Here is a 17,166-nt window from a genome sequence, read left to right as displayed (position 1 = left end):
GTCAACAATGCACACTGTTTCAAACTATACATATACTTTTATGGGTGTCTACAGACTCGGGTAGCGTTGATGGTAAACATGAATTTTTGATTCAACTATGGCTTTTTGAACATTCATCACACTTCAGCCATCTATATAACATAAATCATCTCAATCTCATGTGATTTTGTGGGTATTAGTAAATAATACCTAACTAGCTTTATCGGTTCCATTGCAACTCGTGTTTCCTGTCATCACCCCCAACAAAAATGAAACCTAAATGTGGAAAAATTCTGAAATTTTTAATGTACTGAAAGTGTTTAGTTGTTAGCTTTTCTCTTAGGGTTTCTGAAGTTAATGACTAATAATCACCCTTAATCTGCACGTTAAAGATTTAAAGATGTCCGCATTTGAGATTCACTATACATTCGCTCACATTTTGAGCAAATATAAATGTGAGATATATATGTATATTTATATATATTAAATGTTTTAAATAGATATTAATTAATAAATGAATATTTAAGAATATGAAAGGGGTTGGTAATGTGATTATAAAAGGTCTTTGTAATTATTATAGAGTGCCCACATATTAATTATGTGACAATGGTTAGAAATAGGTTAGGTTGGGCGGCTTTTGTGTTGGTAAGAGAGGGACAAATTCAGTAATTAATTAGTTAATTGATAGGTATGTATTGATCACGTAACAGAAAATTTTAATTTATTTAATACTTTGCACTTAATAGATAATAACATTATATTTTAAATATTATTACTGCTCGATATAGTTTAATGACAAAAGATCACGTACGAGGCAATTAATTTTATTAGATTTTATTTTCATTAAATTATTGGACTTTCAAATATGTGGATGCTATTATTGCTCTTCTGTTGATTAATTAATTTATTGATCTTTCACCATGAAATTAACGAGATGTTGAAAGATGCCCATGGGAATTAATTAAGTAGGTTTAATTAAAAGGTATTTTTACTTTTTGCCCAATTGTTAAACTTTTACTTTGTCACTCTTAGATAGTTCAGTGGTAGGACGAGCGATAGAATATGTGGTTAAGATGTATAGTCCATCAAATCCCTTAACTCCTAATATTTAAACATGAGATCATGTCGGTAGGATGCTCTTCTGGCCACGAGAGGAATTGTCGTGATGCGAGTTCAGTTAGTAATTGAAGTTGAAAGTTTGGCAGAAGGGACTTTTTATATGAAGGTGATGGATTCAACTAAAGCCATTAATAGTTGACCTCAAAGTAAACGAGACCAACTAGAGGAAAAATATGGACAATTTCCATTGAAAAGTGGTGAGAACAGATTTTGGAACAAGTCAAAGAGTCATGTGTACTCGGTAGCTAGCCCCCAACCTTGACTAAATTTGTAGATTAATCTCAGCAGGATCATTAAATTGCCTGTTTTACTAATTCATTAACAGAGTAATACAATTTATAAAAAGGGGAATTGATACAATATCATGAATTACAATGCTAGCATACAAGTGGGGCTGAAATCGCTTGCGGGTGATTCTGGAGAAGTAAAGAAAGGTTTGGGTGGGATTTGCAAGGAATCAAGGCTCCCTCCAACATTTCACCTGCTCTACTGATTGTTGGCCGATCTGAGGGCTTAGTCTGTATGCACCACAAGCTCATTATTATCATCTTCCTTGCATATTCTCTATCCTCTTCGTTTAGGATCCCTGTAGTCCTATTTCTTCATCAAGTTCAAGATGGTTGTAAATCCAATGTGGAAAATATAATTCACTAGTATGATAACTTACCATCAATATTCTTTCTTCTCCGACCATTTCTAAAACCATTATTCCATAGCTTAAACGTCTGACTTGTGAGAGACTTCACCGAAGTTTTGCTAAACACTTCTGGAGCAATATAACCAATAGTTCCTCGTGGCACCTGTCATTGATATTATACTTTCTTTTTTGGACAAATTTTAGCTAGACCGAAATCAGATTTTGGACAAAGGCTTCATCTAGGAGAATGTTGTGAGGCTTATGTCGAAGTGCAAAATTCTTGTGTTGCAACGCGGGTGTAAATACTCTAATCCTCGAGCTATGCCAACTGCAATTTTGTACAATGTTTCCCAATTCAACTTACGATCTGTGTCCGATTGATTTTTTTCATATAGAACTTCTCAAGTGATCCATTAGGCATGTACTCATAGATAAGAGCTCTCCTATGACCTCAAAACAAAAAAACTAAAAGGGTGACTATGTTAACATGAGAAGTCCCACTAATGCTAGCCACTCATTGATAAATTCTTCCCCATTACCTTTCGATTCACTTAAGACCTTCACTGTATAGTACGACCATCAAATAGGCTACCTTTGTAAACGCCTCCATAGCCTCCCTGACCTAGTTTATGCTTGAATGAATTAGTCATCTTCTTAATTTGTAAATAGCTATACCTTTTAGGAGCTAAGGCTCCATAGTTTCACAAAAGACCTCAATGTTTTGATAATTCTTAGTTTTCTTCTTCCAGAAGACCAAGTAGTTATTCGATAAAAAAATTTCCTAAAGCAGAAAGCTAGAAAGATCAACATGCCAATTGCAGTGGCTACTATCGCTGCAATCAAAGAAAGGAATCATCAATTGTGATTGCACCAAAAACAGAGCTGACAGGAAACAGGGTAAGTTTTTAGGAGGAGGAGTTGAAGGCTGTATTACACTATAGCAACTTTGTGATAAGGCCATTAGCTTTGACTGCAAAATACACCATAACATTAAAGGAAGAATTTGATAATTAAGATGAATCGTGAATTCCTGAAAAACATACCTGGATCACACTGCTGAGCATGAGGCCTATCCGTGCAGAAACACTTGAAATGATAAGTGGAAGCATCGAACCCACACTTGCCACCACTTTCTTCACAGACACTGCAATTACTTGCTGTCCAGTTAAGCAAAAACCACTTTTATACACCTCCAATCCCAAAACCACCGCCGTTTCCGGCATACACGTCCGGAGCCACCACCAGGTCACCGCTACATTCCCTGGAAGCATTTACCAGGTTAGCATCATTGCTAACCAGCGCCAAAACTGTTCCTGCAGTTTTGTTCTTAACTCACATATACCATCTCTTACCGTAAAAGTTCCCCAGGCAATGAAGAGTTGCAATTGTATAGCAAAACGAGTTCACTTGGTAAGAAAGAAGCGCAAAGCGGTCCTCAGGAAGAGACAAGTTTTGGATTCGGTGACTGGAGAGATCTATACAAGAAGCGTTAGAGTTATTTGTTTCAGAAACTGCGGCGTTTGACACGCGAACAGACTGGTTGTTGTAGGAGATTTCGTGGATAATGTAGTCGATATTGTTTAAGTTCAGAACTGGGTTTCCGTTGCTATTGCAGGAGATTTCAAATCCAGGTAGCCACAGAAGGGTTGTTGTTTTTTCCGGAATAAAATGGGAAGGTTATCGTTTGCCATCGCCAAAAGTTTCGCGCACACTGCAGGCTTTGTAAAAATGGTCCACTTTGGCTAAAACTGTTCGGAAAGAACACAAAGAATGAAAACACAGAAATCTGGAACTTGATTCTCATTTGGAGATGATGAAATTGTGAAGAAGAAGAGAGAAAAGAGAGAGAGAGATTGTTATGATTTTATAAATAATTTAGAAATGAATAGAGAGAGAGTTTCACATCTTAGCTGTTGAATTTAAGGCAATGACCCACATGGGGTGAGAATTAAAATACAAGTTGACCACTTGTCATTACTGAATCTACTTGGTTGCAATGAATTTAATTAAAAAAAAAATTAAGTTTTCCATTGAATACCTTTCTTCATAATTTAAGAAAACAAGTAAAAGATGAGAGGCATAATCTATACATTAAAGTAAACGATTGCAACTGTTTAATTCTATGAGAAAAATTTAAGACATGAAATAGTAAGATTTATACATTACATAACATAAAAGGAAATGATTCATAAACAGGGAAGGCACCACCCCCCCTAAATTACATGACATGAAATTAAGAAAAATCTGATAATTAACTGGATTGATGCATTTGCCTCAGTTGTTTTGCCACATCAATCATGTTTGGCCTATCTTCCTCTGAATCAGAGAGACATGTGAAGGCCAGTTCTAGAAAAGCTTGAGATGTTGTCATTTCCATGGCATAAACCATCTCCAGCAAATTTACAATTTGCTATCTCATTGAACCTATTATTGTCAATATATTCCTGCAACCTATCCTTACACGAATGCACACTGCAAACTCAAAATGGGCAAGAATATCATGGAGTCTCTTACCAGTCAAAAGCTCAAGTAGCAATACACCATAATTGTAAACATCGCACTTCTCATTGAAATCACCTGTATAAAATACTCAGGTGCTAGATGTGCTGATGTTCCTACAACGATACCTCTTACATGAGTTTCACCTTCTGGGATAAACTCAGATAGTGAAAAATTAAAGAGTTTGGGAACATAGTCTTCATCAAATAAGATGTGCGATGAATTGATATCCCTAACACAATAGGCCTGGAGAATCCGATGTGAAGATATGTCACTGCATTGGCTATCTCCATTGCAATCTTATCCTATGTCTTAATAGCAAAGGCTCAAAAAAGGAGGAAGTCCCATACTTGACATCTTCAAAAACCAGGATGGGTAATTGAGTCTCTAAGCAACATCCAATCAACTTCAAAATATTTTGTGGTCTCATTTGTGATGTGAATACAACATTATTTAACCATAAGCAGGGTTTAGATGGCCCCCTACACGGAACTTCATAATGGAAAACTTGACGGTTCTGCAGAAATCCCCTAAACAATGTATAACCACCGCCAATAGATATTATATTTTCTGTGCGTAGTTGTTTGTTGCCGTCTTGAGCTCTCAATGGAGAAGCCACGGATTGGATTAGATTTTCCATTACAAGTGACAATCAACTTTTCAAGTAAAACTTTTCCATTCTCCAACATCAATGCTTTCTTTGTTTTCGATCGGTGGTTTTCTGACTTGCATACTTTTAAACATGAAACCATTCACCTGTCCCCAAACCCAGAAATTCTTTTAACTTCATTAATCCAACTATGGAGCATGAAGCAGTTTAAGAACGTAAGGAACAGAACAAGTGAAGAAAAAATGCATGCTAGACAAAGCAAAATAAGAAGCAGAGGAGTTCACCTGTGCACGGCCAATTAGCGGATCAAGATGAAGAAAACGTGAGCCTGAGTTTGAGAGAGATTGGTTACAAAATCGGAAGCAGAATGAAAAAAACCAGAAATGGGGTTTCAGAAGTCTTCCCCTTATTAAATTCAGTCAACGTTATGCTTTCAAAAGTCATGAGAAAAATTTTCCCTTTACAAAGTCCTATAGGAAATTGCTAGGAAGTTACTGGATTTATGACAATTGGCAGTATGTTCAAACGAGACTCAAGGTTTATATACGAGTTCTAAATATTATTATTATTGTTATTTTACATTTCTATTATGCTTGAAAAAGTAAGGCGTCTTGTCAGCATGGGATAGTCAGAACTTGGAAAGTTCTGCGACCATTCACGCGCACTACGGTGCATAATGATGTAAGTGACAGCTCCTGTTAGTGCAGTGGGTGAGCGTCAGGCTAGCGAATGGTTGGATATTGTCCACGTGTCCAATCCCTGCATAAGTTGAGGAAATCACTCAAGCAGGTGAGCAATGGGATGTTAGAGAAGGATTTGCACGGTATCCACCTCACTTGCAGAATCAGTAATCATGACCTTGGTTTATCTCACTCTAAATAGAGGGCTTCCCTCTCATTTGCGGGATGATTATTTTACCTAATCTCACTCTAGAATAGTTTACTCTCTCTCCCTTGTATTCTCTAAGCTATAACACAGTTCGCTTAATGCGACTGGTCTTATTCATTAATACAATATAAGTGGACGTAGGATTCGCTTTAGAGCATCTAAACCACCTTAAACATGGCTTCCCACCTTTATTTAACCAAATATTTCCATATCACATGTGACTTCTAAGTCGCTTAGCATTTCTCACGTGTGAATAATTGGTGTCAAAATCAAGCTCAACAGTTCGACGCTAGAAGGAGGGTCTGATTAATACCTGCTCTTCATCAGAAAAAATCTCTGAATAACGGTCCCACAACAGCAAATGGCTCGCGTTTTGAATCTGAGCGAACCAATTATGACAATGAAGAGATGCCCCAGGAAGAGGACACTTCTCCCGAAGTGCCGCCAATCTGGCAGAACATCATAGGGGATATCCCTTCAAGCTCGCGGCTTGATCCGACTGTCATGAGTTACTTAGAGAGGTCAATAATACTCTCCAAACAGTCAGCCAAAGGTTAGACTGGCTGAGTTGGGTCATGCCACCGAGATCCAAGAGGCGGTTTTCACTGTGAAAACACCTGTAGGTCGCGTGAAAGTGCGGAAAAGGGCGGAAGCCCATACGTGCACACTGCAGTGCATCAGAGAAAGGGAAAGCAAGTGGCGCATAGCGGACCTAAGGGCTCCGATAGCGAACACTGATCGCGCCCCGGTAGATTACCCGTGGCATTAGACTCGGCAATATGTCGCAGCATGAGCCATCCCACGCCACGTCGCATGAGCACTCCCACAAAAGTGCAAGGCGAGGAGATTCCCAATATTGCCAAAAGGACAACTCGATCGTCGTCGTGTAGGGGATTCCCACTGTCCGTGGGTCGGTTTGTACAATCGCGAACGTTAGGAAGGTTCCAAACAACTTGATGCAGTCACACGGCTCTAGCCAGTGTGTGCCAAGATTGGCCGAAGCTTCCGACCGAAGTGAGAAAGAGTCCGATTTGCGGTCTTTCCTTAGCCGCAACGCGAGGGTCGAACCTGCATTGTGGAAAGTGATCCCCAGGCAGCTCCGCTGCCTTAAATTGAGGAGCTACAACGAGCTCTGGATAGCTAAGGTCAACAAAATGAGCAAAGATAGGTGCAGAGGCGTCTCCCTTTTCTCCGACAGTGTTAGTGCCCCCCTACATGAGATTTAAATGCCCGACATGCGAGCATTTGATGGGAACTCTGATCCGCAGGATCATTTGTACGAGTTCAACGACCTCATGGAACTCCACCAAGTCTCTGAATTAACAAAATGTCGTTGCTTGGCGGTGACCCTTACCTCCCATAACAAAGTGATGGGTTAAGTCGCTCCCAGCAGGATCGGTCAGCTCGTGGCCTCAAATGAGCTCGACATTCTAAGGTACTTCCAGGCGAACAGGAAGGTATCGATGCCTCTAAGCTACCTGAGCAACATAAGGCAAGAGAGTGATGAATCCTCTGAGCTTATATAGAAGGATTCCACAGAGAGCTCGACAAAGTGGCTCACAATCCCGAAGAGTCTGTATAGACTCCCATCATTGCAGGAGTTTGCCTGCATACAGACTGTGGAAGGAACTGCAATCTAAGGATGATGTTTCCCTCACTCGCTTCTACAACCTTACTGAAAAGTACCTCTGCACTGAAAACTCCATGGCTGCGCTTAACCACCGCGACCACGGCCTTTGGGCAGTGCTCTTGACCGGGCGGGGGGGGGGGGGGGGGGGGGGAATAGGAGGGTTGATCGCCGAGGGCTAATGACGATCAGCGAGAGAGGAAAGAAGCAGCGGTATGAGCCCAAGAAATCATATGCCCTAGTTCCTCATCGCGATTGCGACAAGAGTCAATTCACTCCTCTGAATGCCTCAGTATTGGCTATTCTGGATAAATCAGAGGAGGCCAGCTTGCTCGAGGAATCCGAGCCCATGAAAAATCCCCTTTCAGCCAGAAACAATAAAAAATAATGTCGGTATCATCGGGATAATGGCACCACACCGATGAGTGTTGGGCCCTCAAGCAAGCAATTGAGGACCTCATTAAGCAGGGGCACTTTAAGAGTATGTTGATGATTCTGCCCCATATTCGGGAGAAAGATCAAGAGGAACCCGGGAAAGAAGGTTGTGGTCGCAAAAGTCTTACTGTGTGGGGATCATTTTGGGGGGACCACACCTCGTAGGGAATTCGAGGTGCCCATGAAATGTATCCTTACGCAGCCCGTCATGACCATAAGTGTGATGAGCATGACACTACAACCTGCAAAGGTTCATAGAGATGAGGAAATCACATTCTCTAAGAGAGACGCGGTGCGATTGTATCATCCCCACGATGATGCTCTCGTCATCATGCCTGAAATAAGATGGTGCATGGTCCACAGAATGTTAGTGGACAAGGAAGCATCGTGAACACTTGTTCCAGCGAGCCTTTGAGAAGATGAAACTGGACGAGGAAATCTGAAGCCTGCCTTATCCCTCTGTATGGTTTCAACAGGGATTATTTGATTCCCAAAGGGACGACTCGTCCCAATCACGTGGGAGAGACCAACGAGATGACCAAAATGACTGAGATTCTTAGTAGTGGACTGTCATCTACTTTCAATGGCATCTTGGGACGACCTTACTGCGAAGCTTTAAAGTAGTCACTTCAATCTACCATCTAAAGATGAAGTTCACCCGGCGGGATAGGGGAAGTAAGTGGATCTCAACGCACATCTCGCGATTGCTAGTAAGGGGTACAGATGACGTGCAAGGAAAAATGAGCTCCAGTTGGGATCCCTGAGCAGGCAATGACGATCAGTAGGATCGAGCCATAGCTTAGCCTAGTTGAGGATAACATGGATCCTCGCATCTAGGAATGCCCTTGCAGCGGGCCGATTGAGGAACTATCGGGTATCAGTCGATCAAAGCGAGCCGAGCCGAGTGTAAGAATCGGAAATAATCTCAACCCCAACTTGCTAACAACCTAACCAGTTTCCTCAGAAGAAATACTGACGTATTCGCATGGACTCATGCTGACATGGTCGGGATCAGCGTATATATATGTCATGCCCTGAATATAGATGCTGAGGGCAGGTCGGTCCGCAGAAGAGAAGAGCAATGGATCTTGAGTGATATACCACCTTGAAAGTCAAGGTAGATAATTCCTCTTAAACGGATCCATCGAGAGGCACTCTACTCGAGTTGGGTCTTCAACCCGGTCTTGGTAAAGAAGCCTAACGGCAAATGGTGAACCTACGTTGACTTCATCGACCTCAACAAAGCTTGTCCGAAGGACAACTTTCCCTTGTCGAGAATCAAACAGCTCATTGATGCCACCTTTGGGCACGAGCTAATGAATTTTATGGACGTCTACTCGGGATATAATCAAATTTTGATATATGCACCAGAGGAAGAGCATATCTCATTTGTTACAGATCGGGGGTTGTATTGCTATAAGGTTATCGTGTCGACCTAAAGAACGTTTGGGCGATCTACCAGTGACTGGTTAACCGAATGTTTCCAAGCAGATCAAAAAATCAATGGAAGTCTATGTTGATGACATGTGGTCAAATCGCATGTCGCTTCAAACATATAGCGCTTCTCGTTGAGATGTTCGGTATACTCCGAAGGTACAGAATGAAGCTCAACCCTCTCAAGTGTTCGTCCGGAGTATTCGGAAAAATTCTTGGAGTATATGGTAACCAAAGGGGAATAGAAATTACCTTGAAAAGATCCAAGCTCTCCTTGATATGAGAAGCCCGACCAACTGAAAACAGTGTCAGAGTCTTAATGGGAGAATAACGGCTCTCAGTCGCTTTATATCAAAGGCAACAATCGTTGTTGCCATTTTTTTACATACTCAGGGCCAATAAGAAGTTCGAATGGACTCCCGAATGCAAACAGGCTTTCCAAAGCATTAAAGAGCACTTTGGAAAGCCACCTCTTCTGTCCAAGCCTCTCCCTCAGGAAGTTCTTCTCTTGTATCGTTCGTCTCCAACATGAGTCAGTGCAGCTCTAATCCGGGAAGAAGACAGGGTCTAATGACCAATATATTATGCGAGTAGACGTCTGTTGGACACCAAATATGGTATCTAGAATGGAGCGATTAGCTTATGCCCTGTAATAGCCTCAAGAAGTTGGACCTTATTCCACGCCACACAATCATGTATTGACTAACTATCCGCTTAAGCAAGTCCTCTAGAAACCAGAGGCTTCAGGTAAGTTGCTCAAGTAGCGATGGAACTGAATCAGTTCGATCTGTAGTACTGACCGAAAGCGACCATCAAAGGGTAGGCTGTTGCTGATTTCATTTCGGAGTTTCATACCACTAGTTAAAGAACTGAGTAAAAGACCAGGAAGTCACCTAGGAAACCATTCAAAATCTATCGACCGGGACCTCTATATCGATGGATCCTTGAATAAGGGAGGGCCGGGGTAGGCCTTCTCCTCTTTAGTCCCAAATGGACTTGCATCCATGGTATTCTTCGGTTGGGGTTTAAAGGACCAACAATGAAGCTGAGTATGAAACATTGCTCATTGGTCTGCGGTTGGCAAAAGAAATAGGGTCAACCGCGATCAGCATTCACAACAACTCCATGCTAGTTGTTAACCAGCTCTAGGGGCATACCAGGCCAAGGAAGAGAAAACATGATCAGTTAGAAGGCTAAAGCCGCACTCGAGCCATTCAAGCACTTCACGATCACGTAGATTCCTAGAGAAAGTAATCTGTCGTGGATGCCTTGGCAAAAATAGCCTCGTCGCTGGACTCAGATGCATTAGAAAGTATTCCTGTTCGGTCATAGAGATCTCTAGTATTAGTTTGCCCGAACAGGCCGTGAATGTGACAGAATCAATTTCCTGGATAACCCCAATTATCCAGTATCTCCAAGATGGGACCTTGCCCAACGACAAGATTGAGGCAAGAACCATATGGACTATAGTTGCTCGTTACACACTTATAGGGATCAATGTACAAGCGAGGGTTTAGCGCCCCTCTCTTCCGATGTGTAACCGATAAGGAAGCAGACTACATTGTGAGGGAGATACATGAAGGGATCTGCGGTAACCACACGTGCGCGCAATCCCTCGCTAACAAAGTTGCTCGTCAAGGGTACTATTGGCCCCTACTCCAAGAAGACACCAACTTTGTAAAAATTTGTGACAAATGCCAGCGGTTCACGAATGTACCCGCGAGCTCCTTCCCACTAACTAACGACCATGACAAGCCTCTGGCCATTCTCCATATGGGGAATTGATCTTATTTGGCCATGCCAGCTGGAAAGGGAGGGGTCAAGTATGCGGTGGTCGTGGTGGATTATTTCACCAAGTGGGTTGAGGTCGAACCCTTGGCGCGATCACTACCAAAAGCTCACGAACTTCGTCTTCAAAGACATAGTGTGCCGCTATGGAATTCCTCATTCCCTTATCTCTAATAATGAGAAGCAGTTTGATAATGTAGAATTCAAGCAGTTTTGTGACGAGCTAAGGATCCACAAAACGTTCGCCTCAGTCGCAAGACCGCAAGCAAATGGCCAGGTTGAAGCTGTCAACAAGACTATCAAGCATACTTTGAAAGCTAAACTTGGCATTGTCAAGGAAATTGGGGTCGACGACCTCCCAGAAGTCTTATGGGCATAAAAGACAACTCCGAGGACCTCTACTTTAGAAACACCTTTCTCACTAGCGTATGGCTGCGAGGCAATGATCCCTATGGAAGTAGGACTGGCTCACTTCGGAAAGATTGTTAATGAACTGACAATGAAGGGTTCATGCGCACAAGTCTGGATTTAGTTGAAGAAACATCGCGGCAAGGCTCAATTGAGAAAAGCAGCCTACCAGTAGAGCGCGAAAAGATATTCGACTCTAAAGTCAGGAGAAGAGACTTTCAGGTCGGTGACTTGGTTTTGAAAGAAGTTTTTCTCAGTACAAGGAAACCAAGCACATGAGTATTGGGACCAAACTGGGAAGGCCCCACCGTGTCGCTAAGGTGATACGCCCAGAGACTTATCACTTCAAAAGGCTCAACGATTCAGAAGTACCGCGAGCTTGGAATGCTGAGCATCTGCCCGGATTATTAGTAAATTCCGAACTCACTCTTTCCTTGTAAAAATTCCCTTGTAAAGCTTTGGTAATTAAGACGCTGTCAAATAAAATTCATCTTGTATAAATGTAATTTTGTTACTGCATCGCTCTTATCTTCTTTCTATTCGCATGTGTAATATTTTGAAGTATAGAAAATATAAGTACTCACAAGTAATTTAATATTGCAAATATTGGAACACGACCTCTGTTCACATATGAAAGTTTGTGAAGTGAGAAAAGCTATAAGTACTCACGAACAATTTAAAAAGCGATCAAATCATTTCATAAATCATTTCGTAGAGGGGGACTATGCAAAAACAGATAAGCAAAGTTGTGGGAAAAGGAGAGGTAGAAGCGATCATTCGTCTTCGTCCTTAGGCCCTTCCAGTACGACCTCGGTATCCATAGGCTGGTCGTCGACCTCTTGGTCAGCTACTGGGTCCTCCGGACATGTTCCTTCGGATGATCATCTTCCGGAGAAATTTCCTGATAGCCTTATCACCGGCTTGTGCCATAAAGGCAAGGATTTCTAGTAATCTTCCTAAAGGTCGGTAAGGTCCATGGTTGGATTCTTTGGCCTCAGGGCATAAATTAACTGGATCGACCCGTTAGTAGCCTTTCTCTCGATCTTCAACTCTTGCGCTCTTCTTTAGTTAAAGAAGCGACCGCCCTTGGGACATTTCTAGGTCCGCTTCAAGAGCTTTCTTCTTCTTCGCTTCTCAGAAGTCTCCCACAACAAGCTCTCTCTTTCTCCGCCCGCATTGCCCACTCAGAGCTTGCTCACAGCTTCGCCTCTTTCTCGCCAGCCTCCCTGGTGAGCCTGGCCATCGTCCTCTAAAGTTGTTTGAGCTCTTTTCCCTCTTCCAATTCGATCTTCTGGAATTACTATATTGAAGGTAGAGTTCCTCTCCGACATGTATTGATTTGTTTGGACGATGTTCAAGTCCAGCCCTTCTTCGTAGACTACCAAATCAGCTTCAGTTGCGTATTCTCTTCCTCAACTCGGAGAGTCCCCCAACAACTTCTAGTTGGGTCTTCTACTGGGCCGGTGTAGGGCGAGCAAAGACTTCGCAAGTAATAAGCAAGTGTTAGGCTACTTTCTGAAAAAGAGTGGGTATTGAAAAGTCCTCGATGAGGATAAATCGCTTTATTGGCTCTGTAGCTGGACTGCCCTGATCATCAGGTTTGCATGGTTAAAGGCTATGAGCTCATCAAAAACCTTGGCAAGCTGCCACTCCAAAGGGTGAACACCCTGGTTGAAGGTGCTCAGGAAGCTGACCCATAGAGTCAGCACCGAAGTGTCGACTATTATAGCCAAGGGCACCTCACTAGTTGAGCCCTTGCATTATCTTCTCCTAGAGGTCGCGGTCTCTCTCGTGCGAATGACTTGGGAGAATTGCAACCTCGGTCGCACGCCTTGAGCTCCCTCCGGTGTGAAGAGCTTATAAAGCTATGACCTCTTAGGCTGCACCCCAAGACCTTGGCTTGGATCTGACTCTTAAGCTGCAACACCCTTCTTTCTGGCCTTCTGGCCCATGGTTTCTGTTTGGGTGAGCAGCCGCTGGCTGAGCAGTTTCGATGGTTGGTTGAGAGGTGGTTGTGCCCCATTTGCGTTCCTTCAACGGGGATGTCGCTAGGACCCGTCTCGGTGGCCTATGGCACGACCTAGGGAAAAAACGAAACGCGTTCTCCCTTAACGATTTCAACACTTTGGGTAGCTTGTCCGCTGCATACAGATGTTGTTAGTAAGGTTCGCTGCATGCAAAGGTAAAATCTAAAGGACGCGGACAATTAAGCACGTAAGGGTTCCAAGGTCGATTTAGAGTTAAAGAAGTCGTACTTCCTGAGTTCGTGGTTGTCACGAGTCGCTTCACATTGCAACAGTAATCTGGTAGGCTACCGAACGAAACTATCGGCTGATGTCGAAAAGTTCTGTCAGCCTGGTTGACTTGTTCCCTACGAAGAGACAAGAGAGATCGTTAGAAACAAAGCCAAAAGAAAGAAAAAATTCACCAAGTATAAATTAGGGGAAACCCTGCTCGGCTTCCTAAAACGGCAGATGCCATCATAATGAAAAAGAAAAACTTGGTCTCATATGCCCCGACGTGCTGGGGTAATTGTGAATGCCTCCTTTGATCGTGGGTCGCTCGAGAGGTAGTAAGAATTTTGTCCTTGCTCTTCTTTAAATAGTACGCGTAGGAGAGCTCCAGCGCAGTCAGTTGGCTGAGGTGTTTTACTCGACGCACATGATATACATAGCCACAGCTATGATATATACATGTTAGGCGTCAGTTGTAAAGGTGCGACCCCGAAGTGATCGAGGATTGACCTGATAAAAGGATGGAAAGGAATCAATGCTCTGCACTGAATATAGCTTTAGAGATCGCAGCCATTCCCTCTAGCGGATTCCGAGCTGTGTGTTCTGGTAACGATAGACGTCCACGCTAATTACATATTGGGCTATAATGCCTCCTGTACCTCGTCTCGGGTAGCTACCGACAGAATCTCTTGCGCAGGGACCCACTAGGGCATCCAACATTGCGAGCTTGTCCCCTCATCCGATCTGGTCGCTATAGGGTCCATGTCATCTACTGTCTGAAAAAAGGGGGACACGTGGAGATTACTCAGTTCGTACAAAATTTTGTACGACGACGTGGAAGAGCAAAACCCTTGGGGACCACCCCAATGGCTTGGCTCCAAAAAACTTATTCTTATAGAAACTCACCGTTATCAACTGGTTAACTACACTCGAAACAGAAAATAGAAAAAAACACTGAAAGGACCTTCCTTACCTTTATTTTTCGGCTATGGGGATTGAACTTCCCGTAAGTAGGAAGATGCGCACCAACTTAAAAAATTGGAAGTCTGGTCTCGCGAGAGCTCCTTGCTTTTCTCTGAAAATGTAAGTGTTGTGACATTGCTTAAAGGGAGCCTAGAGTTTTATAGTGGAGGGAATGGCGATTGTGGATTTCGAAGCCGAGCGATGTTGGACGGAATGCTTTTTGGTCATTGATCGTAACCACGTGTCATGAATCAGCGAGACAGAGTAACCGCCACGTTTAGGCAATTAATCGTCATGTCTCTCATTGAATAATCGAGCGACGACTCGATTCTCTCTCCGCATAAATGCGCCCCCATCCACATTTAATGCCCTGATAAGGAATGTCGTTGTAGCATAGCTGCAGTAAGGCATATGGCGACATTTATTGCGTACAGGGCACGTTTGTCAGAATAAAGGACACTCATTAATAGATTAGCTTTCAAGCGCAACGGATAACATCTGAAGAGGTCATTGGATAGAACACTCTTCGTGCATGTTGTTGCAGGACGATGTGATTATTCGATGAAATAGACTAAGTATAACCAGGTCGCAGACCTCGGTTAAGATAGAGACGCATTGATACGACATGAATAGTGTATGATCTAGGTTGTCAATCTTGCAGAAGGGGACCATATCAGGGTGTTCATAGAAAAATGTTTTGCGACTTCATTTGTAGCCAAGTCGGATCGACCAGGGTCATCGGGAACATATGAAATCAAGGCATAATATGAAGTTCTCAAGGTTCGATTCTCAAACCTTAAAAACTAGGGGATTTCTGTTATGCCTGAAAAAGTAAAGCTAACACAAAGTATTGTCACCATGGGATAGTCAGAACTGGGAAAGTTCTACGACGTTCATGCGCCACCCACACGCATAATGATGTGAGTGGCATGCTCCTATCAGTGCAATGGGTGAGCGCTAGGCTAGCGAATGGTTGGATATTGTCCACATGTCCAATCCCTGCATAAGTGAGCAAATCACTCAAGCAGGGAGCAATGGGACGTAGAGAAGGATTGGACGGTATCCACCCCACTTGCAGAATTTAGTAATCATGACCTTGGTTTATCCCACTATAATAGATGGCTTCCTTCTCATTTGTGGGATGATTATTTGAATGGTGGATTCAGTAACAAAGATTTCAAGTCTGCCACTACAGGTTTCTATTCGAAGGTATATAGAGTCTAGAATAGCTTATGCATATGCTTTTACGAAATTAGTGATGACCATATATACTAGTAACTGATATGGATTCTGTTTGTTCTTTATTTTCAGGACGAACGTACTGTCTTCCAAAAGATTAAATATATGAAGTGTAGCAAGGGTGGGCGGCCTGAGAACATAGGCCCAGGTCGTATACGCAGACAACGAAGCAGACGTAAAAAGAAAGGCAAGGACGATGAGAAAGACGGTGAAGACAACCGGCGGCTGTCAGACTAATTTTCTTTCACTTATAATGCTAATAGTACTGTTACTGATGGTGCTTTTGATAGTGTTGTCCTTGATTGTCTGGCTTATGAGTTAGATGATTCTCAACGTACTTGGGTCAAACAAACAATCATAACCATGCAGCTTTTAATAATGTGGCTTAGGATTGCCTGGGTTTTGGGTTAGATGGTTTTCTACTCTTTGTTTGTACTTCTTTTAAGATAAACTTCTGGTTTGTACTTTTCTCACTTACACTGCTAATAATAGAGATGCAAAGCTTAGAAAGGTTATGAAAAGGGTGTTGATATGATCCAGAATGGACGTGTTTAGTGATCCAGGGATTAAGAGGACTCAGTTGTGGGCTACACCAAAGCTTAAGAGCTCCTGCTGTTATTTAGAGGGCAGATCAATTGTGTCCTTCAAAATCTCAGGTTTCTCTGGGCTTTAGTTTGTCAAATTTTCAAACAATTTATGGTCCACATAACTGGCTGTTAGAGTTGAGATCCAGAATTGCTTGCCGGCCCTAAATATAAAATGGGTAGCTTATATTCATGTTTAGGCCCACAGGTTTTGGGCTCACAGGTTTTGTGGTTAGGCTCTACAGAACCTGAAGCTGTTCTTGCTAAAAGAAACAGAGTAGTGAAGACAGAGGCTTGTTAATGGAGAGACTAGGTTTTGATCCGTTTTTGAAGGGTATACAGAGAGAATGAGTGAACTGATCGTTGTGGAGATTTTGTTAAGTAGAGAGACAAGATTATTTATGATGTTTGAAGGCAAAGACCCCAAAATGGGTCCTAGAAACTTATCAAGAAGTTAGTCAAGGTTGACCAACATGTTGGAAGTTTTGTTATGAGGCTTTAGATCAAAATGCAAAATCCTTGGATTGCAGCAGCTATGGTGTAAATACTCTAATCGTTGAGCTATACTGATTGCGATTTGATACAATGTTTCTAACTTCAATCTATAATTCGTATTTGATGAATTAGTTTCATGTATGAACTTTTCGAGAGATCCATTGGACATATATTCGTAAATGAGAGCTCTCATACAATCCTCAAAACAATAACCTAAAAGAGTTATT

At 42.4% G+C, this 17,166-nt stretch overlaps 1 pseudogene; it reads right to left on the bottom strand.

Annotated features, from left to right (window-relative positions):
* Positions 1-1,467: 1,467 nt before the first annotated feature.
* LOC116124175 lies at positions 1,468-4,124 on the bottom strand (annotated as a pseudogene).
* Positions 4,125-17,166: the final 13,042 nt, after the last annotated feature.

This window comes from Pistacia vera, unplaced genomic scaffold, assembly GCF_008641045.1.
Source record: "Pistacia vera cultivar Batoury unplaced genomic scaffold, PisVer_v2 Contig150, whole genome shotgun sequence".
In the NCBI taxonomy this organism is placed as follows: Eukaryota; Viridiplantae; Streptophyta; class Magnoliopsida; order Sapindales; family Anacardiaceae; genus Pistacia; species Pistacia vera.
This window is presented reverse-complemented; position numbering and strand designations above follow the sequence as displayed.